Source organism: Haematobia irritans, chromosome 5, assembly GCF_050003625.1.
Source record: "Haematobia irritans isolate KBUSLIRL chromosome 5, ASM5000362v1, whole genome shotgun sequence".
Taxonomy (NCBI): domain Eukaryota; kingdom Metazoa; phylum Arthropoda; class Insecta; order Diptera; family Muscidae; genus Haematobia; species Haematobia irritans.
This window is the reverse complement of record NC_134401.1, coordinates 27631693-27645707: the sequence shown is the minus strand read 5'-3', so window position 1 is coordinate 27645707 and position 14015 is coordinate 27631693. Positions and strand designations below refer to the sequence as shown.

At 39.9% G+C, this 14015-nt stretch overlaps 1 non-coding gene across 1 annotated transcript; it reads left to right on the top strand.

Moving 5' to 3' along the window:
• The first annotated feature begins 640 nt into the window (after positions 1 to 640).
• Positions 641 to 712, top strand: TRNAD-GUC (transfer RNA aspartic acid (anticodon GUC)). The gene has a single exon. It is a non-coding gene; the product is annotated as a tRNA-Asp (tRNA).
• The last annotated feature ends 13303 nt before the right edge of the window (positions 713 to 14015 follow it).

Below are 14015 nucleotides of genomic sequence, written 5' to 3'. Positions count from 1 at the left end.
CAAAAATTTCTATATAAATAAACTTTTTTGACAAAAATTTCTATAGAAATAAAATTTTGACAACATTTTGTATAGAAATAAAAATTTGACAAAAGTTTCTATATAAATAAACTTCTTTGACAAAATTTTCTATAGAAATAAAATTTTGACAAAATTTTCCATAGAAATAAAAATTCATACTAGCCAGAAAAATTTGATTAAATATTTCAATAAGATTTGTTAAATTTCGTAGATTTTTGGTAATTTTTGTTTTCAAATTTTGATAGATTATTTTTGCCACGTTCGGCAACCGTGGGTTAACTTCATTTTATATTTGGTCCCGTTTCTGTTATGAAAATAAACCACAATATTTTAAATGAAAATGATCTTCAATTACTTTTTTGGGGTTGTGCATCGTTATCAAGTATTCGCCTATTTTGGTTTTGTGGGATTTGACAATGGTGGCAATAGAACACTCTTTATCAGGGACTCACTATGATTGAAATCACCCCTAATATGTTGCAATTGAAAAAAAATGAAACAACAATGCATATGGTGAATATACCATTGTACGAAAAAAATGATTATCAACATGTTGCTGGAAAATACACAATACGTAACATGTAGTGGAAATGAGGTTTTTACAAAACAGCCATCAACATCCTCGATAGTATAGTGGTTAGTATCCCCGCCTGTCACGCGGGAGACCGGGGTTCAATTCCCCGTCGGGGAGACAATAATATATTTTGTTTTTTTTTTTTTTTTAATTTGTTTTAAATCAAATAAAAATTCTAAATCGTTCATTATACCCCTCACCACTGTTATGCATTTATATGTAACTCCAAAAAGGGGCAGTCTGAGACCCATCGTTTAGAATTAAATTCTGTGTCGATTTAGACATGTCCATCTGTCTGTTCATGTATTTTTGTGTGCAAACTACAGCTAGCAGTTTAAGTCCGATGGGCCCCAAATTTGGCATAGGTACATACTTCAGCCCAAAGATTATCGCTATTGAATTTGGATAAAATCCGTTCAGATTTAAATATAGCTGTCATATATAGTTATCACCCATCTGGTCATAATTGGCGTGTTTACCAACCGATTTTCTTTATATTCCTTATATACGAATATTTTGTGTCTCTCGGTTAACCTGCAAAATAAAAGCCAAATCGATTCAGATTTAAATTTCGAACAAGGAGTACATTTGATAGTTTTATTATTTACACTGCCAATAGCAGCCGGGACTTCACAAAATATAACTTTATACAATCCAATATAAATGTATATTCCAAATGGGTCGGAAAAGCCCCCATGGACCAAAAGTTATCCTATAGGACTGTAAGGACCAGAGCGAGTCAGTAGGGACTCCAATGTTAGGTATTCGAGATGTGGTCAGTAAGGACCCCGTTGAGTCAATAAGGGCTCCGCGGTACTCAATAAGGTTCAACATATATCAACAGATGGGTCAGTACGGACCCCATTGAACCAGATATGGTTTAAAAATTGCAGACTCCAGAAACAATAAGGGCGCGGAACACCGGATATTATGCCCATTTCAACGGGATTTTCCTCCAATTATCCAAAAAGATTCAGATTTACATAAAGAGGTACATATTCCTCCGATATAGGCAAAAATGCCACAACGTTAGCGAAGATTTCCTCAGATAAATCATAAAAGCACTTAAGTGCAATAAAATGGCTCTAGCTTTATATTTCCCATATTTTTATACCCTCCACCATAGGATGGGGGTATATAAACTTTGTCATTCCGTTTGTAACACATCGAAATATTGTTCTAAGACCCCATAAAGTTATATATTCTGGGTCGTGATGAAATTCTGAGTCGATTTAAGCATGTCCGTCCGTCTGTAGAAATCACGCTAACTTTCGAACGAAACACACTATCGACATGAAACTTTGCATATGTAGTTGTTATTGATGTAGGTCGGATGGTATTGTAAATGGGCCATATTGGACCACTTTTACGTGTAGCCACCATAAAACCGACCCCCAGATTTGGCTTGCGGAGCCTTTTAGAGAAGCAAATTTCATCAGATTCGGTTGAAATTTGGTACGTGGTGTTAGTATATGGTCTCTACAAACCATGCAAAAATTGGTCTATATCGGTCCATAATTCTATATAGCCCCCATATAAACCAATCTCCAGATTTGGCCTCCGGAGCATCTTGGATGATCAAAATTCATCCGATTCGGTTGAAATTTGGTACATGCAAAAATTGGTTCATTTCGGTCCATAATTGTAGCCGATCACCAATCACACAAAAACTGATCCATATCGGTTCAAAATCATGTTTGCCACTCGAGCCAAAAATAATCTACCAAGATTTTATTTCTATAGAAAATTTAGTCAAAATTTTATTTCTATAGAAAATTTTGTCGACATTTTATTTCTATAGAATATTTAGTCAAAATTTTATTTCTATAGAAAATTTGGTCAAATTTTATTTCTATAGAAACTTTTGTCAAAATTTTATTTCTATAGAAAATTTTGTCAAAATTTTATTTCTATAGAAAATTTTGTCAAAATTTTATTTCTATAGACAATTTTGTCAAACTGAATTATATATGTATTTAATCGGCATTTTTATACCCTCCACCATAGGATGGGGGTATATTAACTTTGTCATTCCGTTTGTAACATATCGAAATATTACTCTAAGGCCCCATAAAGTCGTGGTGAAATTCTGAGTCGATCTGAGCCTGTCCGTCCGTCTGTTGAACTCACGCTAACTTCGGAACGAAACAAACTATCGACTTGAAACTTGGCACAAGTAGTTGTTGTTGATGTAGGTCGGATGGTATTGCAAATGGGCCATATCGGTACACTTTTACGTATAGCCCCCATATAAACGGACACCCAAATTTGGCTTGCGATTGCTCTAAGAGAAGCAAATTTCATCCGATCCGGCTGAATTTTGGTACATGGTGTTAGTATATGGTCTCTAACAACCATGCAGAAATTGGTTCACATCGGTACATAATTATATATAGCTCCCATATAAACCGATCCCCCGATTTGGCTTTCGGAGCCTCTAAGAGAAGCAATTTTCTTCCGATCCGGCTGAAATTTGGTACATGGTATATGGTCTTTAACAACCATGCAAAAATTGGTACACATCGGTCCATAATTGTATATAGTCCCCATATAAGCCGATCCCCAGATTGGGCTTGCAGAGCCTCTAAGAGAAGAAAATTTCATCCGATCCGGCTGAAATTTGGTACATACTGTTAGTATATGATCTCTAACAACTATGCAAAAATTGGTCCACATCGGTCAATAATTATATATAGCCCCCTTATAAACCGATCCCCCGATTTGGCTTGCGGAGGCTCTAAGAGAAGCAAATTTCATCCTATACGGCTGAAATTTGGTACATGGTGTTAGTATATGGTCTCTAATGACCATGCAAAAATTGGTCCACATCGGTGCATAATTATATATAGCCTCCATATAAACCGATCACCAGATTTGACCTCCGGAGCCTCTTGGAAGGCCAAAATTCATCTGATTCAGTTGATATTTGGTACGTGGTGTTAATATATGGCCTCAAACCCCAATGCAAAAATTGGTCGAAATCGGTCCATAATTATATATAGCCCCCATATAAACCGATCCCCAGATTTGACCCCGGAGCCCCTTGGAAGAGCAAAATTCATCCGATTCGGTTGAAATTTGGTAAGTGATGTTAGCATATGGTATCCAACAACCATGCAGGAATTGGTTCATATCAGTCCATAATTATATATAACCCCCATATAAACCGATCCCGATATTTGGTTTTGGAGCCTCTTGGAGGAGCAAATTTCATCCGAGTCAGTTGAAATTTGGTACATTGTGCTAACATATGGCCGTTAAGAACCATGCCTAACTAGATCCATAACGGTCTATAATTATATATAGCCCTCAGATAAATCGATCCCCAATTACACAAAAATTGGTCCATATCAAGTTCATAATTGTATATAGCCCCCATATAAGCGACCCCCATATTTCAATTCTGGCTCTCTACGTACCGTGCAAAAGTCCATATCCATTTGTAATTATTTGTAGACTTACCTACACATACCTTTTTTGTCTAATATATACCACGTATGGACTAACTCACAATTTAGAAAACGATGTTAAGAAGTTAAGATACCACAACCCAATTAATTCGATTGTGGATGACAGTCTTTCGTAGAAGTTTCTACGCAATCCATGGTGGAGGGTACATAAGATTCGGCCTCGCCGAACTTACGGCCGTATGTACTTGTTTTGTTTAATATATACACCGTATGGACTAACTTACATTTTAGAAGACGATGTTAAGAAGTTTTCGGCAAGTATTACCTCAACCCAAGTAATTCGATTGTGGACGACAGTCTTTAGTAGAAGTTTCTACGAGGGTACATAATATTCGGCCTGGCCGAACTTACGGCCGTATATTCTTGTTTTTTTTTTTTTTTGTTCTTAATTATGTTTTGTTTTACAGTGTTAGCCGATTTAAATTTTAAGCCTAGAGATTTTGTAGGAATATAAAAAATTCTCCAAATCGGTTCTGATTTAAATATTTGTATATTGGAATAAAAACTTTTATATAGCTCCCAACAAATTTGAAGGAGTTGAGATGATATCGAAAATGTTGGTCTACATAGTGGTGAAGAATATAATATAGTCGGCCCCGCCCGACTTTAGACTATACTTACTTGTTTTTACTAATATTGTTTCCGTCCCAGGGCCTTTTAAAATCTATATCGGCTCAAAAAAAGAAATGTCCATAAGATGGTGAAATTAAGAACTGCTTTATAGAGGGATTTAGGATATAAAATACCATTAGGATAGCTCATGGCCCATGGCGGAAGGACAATTGAGACTCCACAATTTCGATGATGGGATATAGACCGATTTGAACATTCATATTAAAGTATATAACTTAGGGTCCTTTTCCTAATATTTTATAATAATTTTGAGGAAATTGATACTCAATCTCATGAAAGTTGGTGCCTCAAATGTCTACATTGCTTTTAACTTTTACCAAACTTTAATTACACATGCTAGAAGGCATACGGCAAATTAATCCGCTTAATGGAGGAAAACGAATCAAAATGGCAAACAGAAAAATCAACACATTGTGGGTCCGAAATAAATGCCATTAACATGTGAAAGTCCAACAGACCGTTTGGTCTGTTCGAAGGGCGACATACAATTAAGAGGACGTCTGATGCCAATATGTCGGACAGTATAGAGCAGAGCAGAGCAGCAGTTCGTTCACAATATGGGAAGCGATAGACACAAACAAACTTCAATTTATATCACAAGAGCAGCCAAGCATTTTGTAAATGAATGCATCCATCACACAAAAGGATCCTCTCGGTATCCTTACGCTGTTAGTGACTGAATGCACATGGAATTGTCTGATGAGCGCAGGAGATGAATGAATAAATGAATCAACCAAGGGAAGGACAGACAGACAGACAGACCTACAGATGAATGGACGGACGCCAGAGACTATTCGAGGATTCGGTTACAAAAGACGAGTCTAATAGGGAGGGAGAGTGTAAGAGATTCATAGGAAAAACAACTTTGTGTGCTTCGTTAAGCAAAGTGGATGTTAAGTGTAATGCGATTTTTATGTAAATTTTTACCCCGAATATAACTGTGTTGGCAACGTGTACGTATACCACTATTACAACTACTGCTATAACAATGGTGCTGACTGAAACTGGCCTGGTGAGTGAGGTCTGCCCAATGCTGCTGCTGCTGATGATGATGATGGTGATGCTGGGCTTGGTTGCCACGGTCACGGCCAGAAGATGATATTCACACAGTCATCAACATCCAGAAATTTTAACTTTTCCATGCGAAAGAGCACAACAAACAATCGAACGAACTCCTATAGTAGGTGGGAATATCAAATTTATATCCTTATTGCTCCCATCTGTAAGGATATGAGTGGAAAATATATGTATTTTAAATGAACATTTTATATTTTTTTAAAAACATGGCTACGGATGCATTGAATTTCAATGGAATATCCCAGAAAACGGGGCCTTTTTATAATGGCTCCGTTAAAGTTGCATAGAGTCAACAGGACATTCGCATCACTTCTTCAAAAGGAGATGGACTACATAGTGTCCCGTACTTTTTACCCAAACAAACATGATCAAAAACGGAATTTAAAACGAAATTTGGATAGGTTAGGATAGGTTGAAAAGAAGATTTAGGTTGCTCGTCTCAGATCGTTTGACATACACCTAAGCCAGTATTTGAACTTTTACTTCTCCTTTCCATTGTACCCTTCTTTTATTCGGGGAACGCTGTGTCTCTACGGAATTCTCAAATTGTTTTCCAATCCCTGTTTAAAAGCTGGGTCAGGTCCTGACATACACCTAAGCCAGTATTTGCACTCTTACTCCTCCTTTCCATTGTACACTTCTTTTATTCGGGGAACGCTGTGTCTCTAACGAATTCTCACATTGTTTTCCAATCCCTGTTTAAAAGCTGGGCCAGGTCTTGATTCACATCTTCACCGATATGGTGTACTCTATGCCTAATAAAGGCAAGCAATGACAAAGGTAATATACCAGGGTCTCATCGTCTCAAAATACGCCCTGCATACACCATCCTCTTCGGCACAGATGTACTCCCAATTCAAAGTGAACAGTCATTATTTCCACGGTCCTTGTGACTATCGTTCAATTCTCTTTGAGTAGTTCTTCAATAATTTTCTTATCTAGGGCATCCCATAGTATTTTTTCTTGACCTTCGACCGTTGCATTGGTCCACATCGCTTTATGTGGCCCACGCGTCCATTCATCCAATTTTTCCCGCGTTGCCCCTAAGTTCACTTTCCTATGTGTACTAGCTCTTATTGTCAGTTAATTTGCCTTTTCGTTTCATCCCATGCCCTCTGACAATCCGAGCAATTTAAAACATACCGTTATGGCCCAAACTTCTGTCTGCAGGATTCTGCTGTGGTCCGAAAATCGGAATAGGTCCTCGATTTTTGGATCCTCCACATATAGCCCAGTTCTGTCCTCTCATGCATCTGTGTAGTGGTTATTTATTCTGGTATCCGTTTTGGGATCTCATTCTCCCAGGACATGGATTGCTGTGGCATCCGTCATTTCACAAACCGCCCCCTATTCTAGGTATAGTGGCAGTCCGATATTTCAGACCAGATAGCCCATATGCTTAGGCTGTGGATCGTTCCATTTCTCAGGAATTGAATGTGTGCTAGGAATATCTTCATTTCGACATCTGATTTTCTTTGCTTTTCATCGAGGGGGTTGTACACTGAAAAATGCTTGAATCGGACGAGTTTGAACTGCAAAGTTCACCTAGGTATTCTTGAAGGAATACGGACCCCAAATAACTCGTAAATTGGCCGAAAGAATAAAAAAGTGCAATGAGAAAATCTCGCCACTGTCAAGCAATTGGTTTTACTGAAAAACTCGGAGCATGGATGCTTCACGTGAGGACAAACGTAGGAAAACTACTAGCAACACTGATCTTCATCCAAAAATGGGCATGATCTGCGTTTGGTTGGACTGAGAAGGCATGGAGCACTGGGAAATACTCGAACGGAACGGCATTGTCAACAAGGCGCTAACATTACCTGGCTGAACCGTGGGAATGAAATGGCGATTGGCTCGAAATGGGTCCTGAATCCAGAGATGACATTCAACCGCTTCAATGGTCTGGTGAACAACGATGGAAAGAAAGTTCAACATAAGAATTTTGCAGTGGATCAAACTCAGACGCTAGCAACACTGATCTTCATCCAAAAAGAGGCATAATCTGCGTTTGGTGCGACTGGGAAGGTATGTTCCTCAGGGAAATTCTCGATCCGAATGAATAAGGATATTCGAAAATTTTAATGGGAATGCCACATCAAACAGGGGGAATGATTACGTCTGTGCATTATGGTGATCGGCTCAAAATGGGTCTTGAATCAATGATGATATACAATTGCGTCAATAGTCTGGTGTACAATAATGGAAAGATATCCAAAATAAAAATTTTGTGTCCCTCTGATATGCTATCTTGGTATAACCAGACTAATCAAGATCATGTCAACCAAAGCTTGGTAAAAGATACTGGGATTTAGACCCATAGAGATACAGATGATATTGGCGATATGATGATGAAGCATCAAAGTATAGTACGGAAGACGGTGAGAGTACTAGTCGTTACCCCAGGAAACCATGATCATATATCTGAAGTGATCATTGGCGGTCAATGTTGATATTCTGACATCAGAACGGTTCTGGGAAAATGGGACCCAAGAGCAGAGGGAAATAACTGCAATACCGACTGATCGACGAGAAGACGAAACTGGAACATATGTGGTGGGCCCAGATGTCGAGATCTTACTCCGATTCGGGGACCACAGCCTGGGGGCGATAACTTAATGTGTGGAATAGTTCAGAAAACACACGAGGGCATAGATCATCCGGCATAACCAGAGGCCAATAGAAGGAAGAATAAACATTACCGCGAGATCACGAACCGCATGGATGCCTGAACATGCCGTAATGAGAGGTAGCATAAATATAAATAACAAAGAGCTACGACACAATGGGAGGTGAAAATTGAGAACCCAAAGCCCAACGGTCGGAAGAGCGATTAGAATGCTTAAAGGGTGAAACAAACAACAAAAAGACTGGAGATCTATTTAAATCGAGTTTAACGATTGTCCAAAGAACACTTAGAGTCTTGACCGGAACCCAAAAATGAAGGGCACTTCGTTCCAAATAGGAGCGACGGATGATGGTGTATGTATGGTGTGTATGAGAGGAGTGGACCTTGCAACACTTAATATGTCACTTCCCTGCTTTTACAAGAGGTTATCCTCACCACATCGGCGAAGAGTTTATTTGAAACTAGTACACCTTGGGTAACTGTGACTCTCAACCCTTTCTAATTTCAAGTTATAGGACAAATCTATCGATATTGAGAGTCGAAGAAGGATCACTATATAAAAACAACAATCTGGCACTGCCGGCCACAGTATTGTTTTATGCCTTGCATAAAACAACACTGTGGCTCACATAAATATTGCATCCAGTACTAAATCAAGTAGGCCTAATGTCCTTTAAATGTGTCCTTTTTTGCCTCCCAATTTATATAGTCCGCTGCTGTTTAGCCCATAACAATGGTGCTCATTCCTATGTGGGTGATTGGATTGTTGGGTACAATCTACTATCTGCGTTGCCAAATGCTCACTTCAGTTATTTGCATGGCATGCATGTGTTCATGATAGGAGTATGATTTTTATTTAAGTGTATGTCGTCATTTCCTGTTGTTCATTTTTCAGTATTCGAATAAGGTTGCATGGATGTGCTGTATTTTTGTTTTTCCTAGGTGGCAAATGCCAGCCATGAACCAAATTTTATAGATAACCAACAACAGAAACCGAAATGAAGAGCTTAGTAGTGGAAATACAACGCAAATGGCATTTGGTTCGGATTGCCAAGCCAAAAACTAAATGTTTATGAAAAAAATTTTCCTATTTTACAAATAAAAGTTTTCGTAATATTTTAAACCGTTTAAATGTTTGCCTACAAATCGAGATGGCCTACAAAATGAGGATTGTATAGAGAATATAGGAATTACAACGAGGGTAGTCAGATAGGTTAGGCTAAGAATAGGGACAGGCCAATATTTTGGGCTCATTTGGACTATTCAGTCAATTGTAATTGTAATGAACTTCTCTCCCATCAATGAGGTCTGTCCTCAATCTATATTTAGCTCAATGACAAGGGACCTCCTTTTTCAAGCCGAGTCCGAACAGCACTTCATATTACATTGAAAACATTTAGAGAAGTTTTGAAACACTTATAAATGTCACCAGGATTTCCGACAAACCACCACTGCAAACATTGTTGGTGTTCGGTCGAAATTGGTTTAACTCAAGATCCTTAGTATGCAAAGGGAGCATGCTAATTATTACTCTACGATGGTTAGTTTTCGTGGAACTTTGGACCCTTAACGAATCCCAATCCTTGTTTCTAAGAAAGGGCAGTGTATGTATCAACCAATACCTATACCTTGTCAATGTAGGTAGTACTCCAAAGCCTCATTATCCTTAACTCTGCTCAACTCTAAGCATGATCTTGATGACCCCACTCCTGACAAATAATCCACTCTCCTTCCTTCCATTTTTGTATTATTTAGCGCCAACCTTACTCCCCACAATGCCCCCAGGCGCAAAATTCCAACGGATTGAGATCTGGAGATTTTGGTGGACATTGTGAGGTAGAAATGAACCGAGGAACATCATTGCATAAGCGATTCTTAGTGGACACTTGCTGAGTGCGATTGTGCTGAGTCCTGTTGGAATGTCCATGGTCTGCGGCCGCAATGTTTGCCTGACCAGGGCTAATTTCCTCAAGACAATACTGTCTTGAGGAAATTAGCCCATCATGTTCGACATTTATTTTGGCCCGACGGTCGATGGGTATAAGAGGGGAGCGACCATAGACCGTTACGGCGGCATCGAAAATATGGCCCTAATGACAGAAACCAAACGTTGTGTTCTAGATTATCTGTGCGATTGCCAGTCGGTTGTATCGACCAATATATATATATACCTTGTCAATGTAGGTAGTACTCCAAAGCCTCATTATCCTCAACTCTGCTCAACTCTAAGCATGATCTTGATGACAGCTCTCCTGACAATTAATACACTTTCCTTCCTTCCTTCCTTCCTTCCACTTTTGTATTATTTAGAGCCAACCTTTCTCTCCACAATGCCCTCAAGCGCAAAAGTCCAACGGATTGAGATCGGTAGAAATGAACCGAGGAACATCATTCCATAAGCGGTTCTTAGTGGACCCTTGTTGAGTGCGATTGTGCTGAGTCCTGTTGGAATGTCCATGGTCTGCGGCCGAAATGTTTGCCTGCCCAGGAGTTCAATACTGTCTTGAGGAAATTAGCCCATCATGTTCGACATTTAGTTTGGCCCCACGGTCAATGGGTATGAGACCATAGACCATTACGGCGGCATCGAAAATATGGCCCTAACGACAGAAACCAAATGTTGTGTTCTAGATTATCTGTGCGATTGCCAGTCGGGTGTGGAATTTAGGGATAATAAGTTTATACCCCGTAGAGTGAAACACAGAGTTCCCCAAGTGGGGTGATATCTCCGGCACGGTTCAATCTCTATTTTTCTCTATTCCACGCCCTTTTGACGGCGGTATGATTGTATTATATGTGGATGAATGTTGATGGCATATGCGATCGATTAAACATCTCCCTAGCTGATCTTGCCAGTTATTTCACTGGTAGAAATGTCAGGATATCCTCCACCGAATGTGTATAAAGATTATTCACTACATGGGGCGGTAATAGTACGCATGAAGTTTAATGTTAGAGTCGACGGCAAGATAATTCCCTCTGCAAACTACCCCAAGATTCTAGGGTTTACATTCAACAGCGTTTTCAAGTCGTCTGACCATGCCACTGGAATTTGTGATAAGCTACGCTTGCCGGCAGCACTTGTGGTGCGGACAAAGAAAACCTGGTTGACTACTTGTACAGCAATTAGCCGGTTCGTGGTAAACTATGCATCACCAGTGTGGACACCTCAAACAAGCTACATGCAGGCAATAACCTACAGACATATCAGAACGCTGGTCTTAGAACAATATCAATTGAGACCAATATCTTCTCTGTGCCTAGACACAATTACATATTGTCAAGAATCTTCTGGGTTGTTATTGCAGTAGCCATCCAAATCGCCATCTTGTGGACCATGCTGGAATGTGAGGGTTGATTTTCACCTAGAGCGCCAAATACCGCTCTAGATAAGGCAACATACCAGACAGGTCTGAAAAGGATTCATGAGGATACTGTAATTGAATCGTTGGGAAGGTTGAACCTGTTCTCGGAGTTCAACCACCGTCCATAGAACCGAAGAAAACAGACCTCCCGCGGCAGACCAGAATAGTTTTGGTCCAACTAAGATCAGGTAAGTGCAGCCGCTACATTTCCTTCCCATCAGTAAATAATAGCAGCGTAGCTGACTAGTGTTCTACCTGCAACCAAGGGCCACATGACACGCGTCATCTTTTCGCTTGCCCAGTTAAACACCTGACTTGCCACCTGTTCACTCTGGACACATCCCTGTGGCCTTTGCAGAATTCCTAGATCTGAACACAAACTGATGTACCAAAACGCAAAGCAAACATGGATGAGATCACGAATAACTGTTACAACAAAAACCAACAACCATCGGTAGCGCTTAAGTTCCGATGGCTAATCGAAGGTGTAGATTTTCATCTGACCTCTTTGGCAAGTAAATTTTGATTCTTCACAAACTGACCAATTTATTCTTTCCTTTCTTTTGTACGTCGGTGAGCTCTTGCACTTTTTGGAACTTCGATGGCTTTAGTTCAAGCCCTTTCCATTCTCGCCATATGTTCATCACTTCTGTGACTTTGACCGCGGCAGACCAGAATAGTTTTGGTCCAACTAAGATCAGGTAAGTGCAGCCGCTTCATTTCCTTCCTATCAGTAATTAATAGCAGCGTAGGCCCATCTGCAACCACGTGACGTGTGTTCCACATGACACGCGTCACCATCGGTAGCGCTTAAGTTCCGATGGCTAATCGAAGGTGCAGATTTTCATCTGACCTCTTTGGCAAGTAAATTTTGATTCTTCACAAACTGTCCAATTTTTTCTTTTAAACGTCGATGAGCTATTGCACTTTTTGGAACTTCGATAGCTTTAGTTCAAACCCTTTCCATTCTTGCCATATGTTCAGCACTTCTGTGCCTTGGACTGCGGGAGACCAGGATAGTTTTGGTCCAACTAAGATCAGGTAAGTGCAGCCGCTTCATTTCCTTCCTATCAGTAATTAATAGCAGCGTAGGCCCATCTGCAACCAAGGGCCACATGACACGCGTCACCATCGGTAGCTCTTAAGTTCCGATGGCTAATCGAAGGTGTAGATTTTCATCTGACTTCTTTGGCAAGTAAATTTTGATTCTTCACAAACTGCAAATTTCTTCATTCCTTTAATTTCTTTTTGGAACTTCGATGGCTTTAGCTCTTTTTGGAACTTCGATGGCTTTAGTTCAAGCCCTTTCCATTCTCGCCATATGTTCAGCTTGGATTCAGATCAAATCTGGCCTTCAACTTTCGGATAATTTCTGCAGTTCTTACAGTTTTTTTCGTCCACTTTTTAGGCGAAGTCGAATACTGTCAGCATCACGGTAATGAACAATGGTGCCAGAAACAAACGATTTATTCACATGTATAATTTGGAACGCTCTAACGATAGCCACTTTTTGTTTTCCAGACAAATATAAAGCAATAAATGCCGCTACAAGTTACCTCATCCATTGTTAATCCGTCCGTATAAATATTTAGGATTACGAAGGCTATCCTCCTGTCTCCCCACTCCTACACACTTGGTATGATATGTGTCGACTTGTGATGTTAAACATGCTCAGTGGCCATAGGGTCGAGTGGGCAAACTCCCATCAGTATCTCAAAAGCGGCAGTGGCTGTGGTCCTCATAGCGCATGTCATATAAATAAGTGCAGTTCTAGTTATGCTATTTATTTTCGACATATGATTTTGGTGGCTCACGATTGTCCACCAAACATGACAACTATATGTGGCCAGAGGTCTTACAACCACGGTATAAAGGCAATTAAAAAGGGAAGGCCTCTTTATGCGGTTTGCTGTATTCTTTATTCCGTCCAGGTTGGAGTCCAAGAGAACTCCCAAGTATCTTGCTGATTTCGAGAGGTGCCTCGTCCCTTGGAATTCAGGAGCCTCGTATCCGATAACCTTTCTTCTCCTAGTGACAAGTACTAGCTCTGCTTTCCCAGGGTTCATCCCTGATACACATCCTAGAGTCCACTCCGAAAGATACTGTAAAGACTCACTCAGCACATCCGAAATCGTATACAGGAATTTTCCCCATACCAATTCACAATGTCATCCGCGTATGCCACCACCTTGATGCCATTGCTGCTTCGTTTACTATCAATAGCCACAGCAAGGGTTATATAACAC